Here is a 3988-nt window from a genome sequence, read left to right as displayed (position 1 = left end):
TCCTTCGACCGATTCAGTTGGTATGAACTCCGCAACGAGTGACTCGTGCGGAGTGAGGTCTTCCTCCTCAGGTGCTGGCCCACTGCCAGTCACCAGAGTCAAGTTTTAATTTGAGGCACGCTTAGCCTTGGCGCTGCGTTTGAGGTCATTCCAATGCTTTTTGCACTCTTGCGCCGTGCGCACCTCCTGGCCGAATGCACTCATATGTTCTGCAACTTGCTTCCAGTGGGTATCACGGTGGGCAGCCGTAGTCTGACAATTAGGCCCCAGCTGCATGTGACGGCTGTGGTCCCGCACGTAGTCCACGAGGAAGTCCAGTTCCTGGTTGCAGAAAGGCTTCTTCCTCGACATGCAGGAGGTCATGGCTGTGTGTGGGGTCCCAGCCTGTGCTGCAGGTGCAACCCTCCTCCTCTTGGTTTGTGGCACAGACCCTGGCTGGCAAATGCCACCCTGATCAGCATGGCCAGTGGCACCGGTGGATTGAGCCAAGGGAGTGGCAGGTGGAGGGACGACCAAAGGCCTGACTTGCGTTAGTGGCAGCTGGGTGCCCTCTAATGGACCCTGCGCAGCAACATCCGCTGTGGCAGGGTCATTGACCGCGACTGTCCTGGTTGGCAGACTCACAACCGGGGTGTTGTCGGCTGCATCTGCCCCTGCACTTGCCAACACCCGACTGGTCGGAGCAGCAGATGACATTACTGCCCCAGGGACACGTGTCTCGGTCAGGGCAGCCCTGCATGCACCCACGGTTTCCCTCCTGCCCTGTTGGAAATCTTCCAAGGACTCCTCAAGTGCCAACGCAGCCTGCGCTGGCAGATCCTGAGCCTGGGTGGTGGTGTCCACAGCTGCACCTGCAGCTACCACTACCCTTGGGCCCGTGGCAGTCGATGAAACGGACTGCCGGGTCACACGGGCACCAGTGCCAGATGCAGAAGCTGCATCTCCCGGAACCACAGGGGGTGGTGGCATGACTGCACCGACACATGGCACAACATCGTGCACAAGTGGTGCACCCCTGCCTCTTCCCCCTCTGTGGCCACCCTGGACACCCTGGAGCCCCCCTACTCCCTGGTCACCCCGGCCACATCCCTGACCACGCCCGCCACAAGGAGGACACCCAGCTGAGGCGCCCCTCACCTTTGGTGGCCTCCCAACCCTGGCACAGATGGAGTAGTGCCGGCACAGATGGAGGAGTGCCAATGGGAGGTGTACACCACAATTGTCCTGGGCAATTGGAGTGAAGGGGGTGGGATGCAAGATGTTAACAGCACCCCTGCACCTGCAAGGCTGTATGTGACCCCGGTGATGTAGTGATGGGTCACGCAACGCTCAGGCACCCCAAAACTGCAGTAAAACCGTGCACGCAGCCCCTGCAGCCTACGTGCGTGGAATTAACCTCCCGCAGTGCACGGTGGCACCCAGTAACATGAAAAACACGTACACGTGGGACAAGCAGGCTACTATGACCTCGAAAATGGGTACGCGATACACAGGGGCACCCGCAGCGGGAAAAATAGCATGCGTGACTCACCGTCAGACTAGCGCGATGATGAAAAACACGCGTAGCCAATACCCCCACCAAAAGAAGAGATACGTCCTTGATCCGCTGTGAAGTTGTAATGGTGCGTGAAACAACAAGAAGTAGCAACACACACGTCGGTCTCCACGAAAAGGCACATACAGTGAAAACACACGGAAGACCACGCTCCTGCCCAGAAGGCCATATTCCTGCCCCCCAGAACCCCGAGCACGCTCCCACCTGCCATCTGCTGCTGCCTGCCTGCCTGCTGCCCACGTGCCCTGCTATTTGGTGCCTGCACCTCAGCCTGGGATGCAGTTGCTGTGACCACCCCTGCTGGAACTGAAGACTCCCGACTGGGATTCCATCGCTCCACAGCCCAGCCCCAGGACCCAGTTGCCCACCCACACCTGCCTCTGGGGTTGCCATGTTGGACACTACACCATCTGGCACCACTGGCAACCCCCAGGCAGAGAGGCAGAGGGCCACCAGCTTCAGTGCCAGTGAAGTTGGTGTCCTGGTGGAGCAAATCCTGGGGCAGTATGATGCCCTCTTTGGAAGTTCGCGCGGCGACAATGAAGGACGGAAGAGGATCTGGATGGACATCGTGACTGCCATCAACGAGGAGGGGGTGGCAGTCCGTGAGATCAAACATGTCCGGAAGCGGTGGGAGGTCTTCAGGTTCAAGACCCTCAACAAGGCCCGCCGCCTCTTGAAGGCAGCCGATGCCAAGGGGTGCCGGGTCCACCTGACCAACAACCAGATGAGGGTCCTGGAACGCATACGCCCAGCGCTCCACTTCCAGGTCCTTGAGGGGCAGACCCGTCTGGAGTCGTGCGGTAAGTGTACATGCATACTGATCGGACGCTGTGCGTGTTGTGGTGTGCCAGGAGTGTGCAGGTTGCACATATGTCTTTGTAGGGACATGTATGGCTGAGTATGTACAGGGACGTGAACCTGCCACATGTGATTCCTATCAAGTGTGAGACACATCGATGGTGTATGTGTTGGTAAGCATGCTGTGCAAATGTATGTGTGGGTGCACACATGTAATGAATTATGAGTATGTACTGTGTCATGGTTGTGGTGTCACACATGGATGCTGGTTCATGCTGCATGTATCTGCACTATGCACATATGCATGTGGGTGTATTTCACAAGTGTGCAACTGTAATGCAACATGGATGCATGTGACACTGACATGCAGAAGGATGATTGCCAGATGTGACATGGATGGTGACATTGTCACTGCAGTGGTGGAGATGTACAAATGCAGGTCAGTCTGGTGGCGTGTGTGAATGTTTTATGCACTCCCCGTGTTGCATGTGACGTCAGGCTCACCTTCGGCTGCTCGTGCTGTTGTATGTGTATGGATGGTGCTGCCTGGTGCGATATTCCTGTTGATTTGCTCATGTGTGTGAGTTGAAATGACATGTGTGTTGGGGAGTCTGATGCCTTGTCTTAAGTTTGACACTGCCATTCATGTACAACTGTCATGTGTGTATCAGTCCATTGTACAGTGCCCTGATGCCTGTGTCCTATCTCTCCCTGTCTGCAGCATCAACTGATGAAGAGGGCAGAGAGGGTGCTGTGGAGCAAGGTGGCAGGGATCGCACCTCCAGCCGGAGAAGCAAGGCCCGGCTCCCCTCCCAGGTTGTCATCTCGTCGGGGAGTGAGGAGTCTGGTGCCACATCCCAGGCCGCAGCTGCCGAGGGTGGTCCAAGAGGTGGAGGTCGGAGGTGGACTCCTCGGCAGCAGAAGGGGCAGCTGAGATCCCACAAGGTCCGACGGAGGAAGATGGCACAGAGTCATCCAGGTTGGTGGGGGGTAGGAGGAGGCCGTGGAAGGGACACACACAGGGTCTGGAGGTGGGGATTCCACTGGTGCTAGTGGTGCAGTGCAGGGGCAGGGACAGGAGGCAGCACAGGCCACCGCGGAGGTGCCTGTGTGTAATCCTGTCCCCGATGCTGTGACTGCATCATACCGCACCAGCAGGGATGCCTACGTCCAGACCCGTTTTCAGGGAGGGGATGAGCGCACAACAACTGGCCTTCCTCTCCCTGCGGATGTGGCAATCCGGGACCGGGTTGAGCCTGTCCTGGCTGGGATAGCGTTGCGTGAACGGGGCATGCGAGGTGACCTGCAGTGTTTTCGTGAAGACACTGCAGGTCATCTCGGATGCATCGTTGACCGCATTGACTTACTGGGACGGGTCACGAGGGCTGGATTCCTCCGTATGCTGGACCTTCTTCCGACCTCCTCCTCACCTGAACCCCCTATGTGCCAGTCGTCCTCCATGCCATCTTCCCACCCATGTATCACCTGGGTACCCTGTGGAGCTGTTTCTGAACCTGCGGCCAGGCTGGTGGAGGACACATCCCTGCCACAGTCGGGAGTCGGGCGTCCAGCAGGGGTGGCCACCACAACAGCTGCGCCCCAGCCGGAGGAGGATGTGCAGGCAGCAAGAGC

This window comes from Ambystoma mexicanum, chromosome 11 (assembly GCF_040938575.1).
Source record: "Ambystoma mexicanum isolate Mex_15411 chromosome 11, UKY_AmexF1_1, whole genome shotgun sequence".
Classification (NCBI taxonomy): Eukaryota; Metazoa; Chordata; class Amphibia; order Caudata; family Ambystomatidae; genus Ambystoma; species Ambystoma mexicanum.
The sequence above is the reverse complement of the archived record's forward strand: the minus strand, read 5'-3'. Positions refer to the sequence as shown.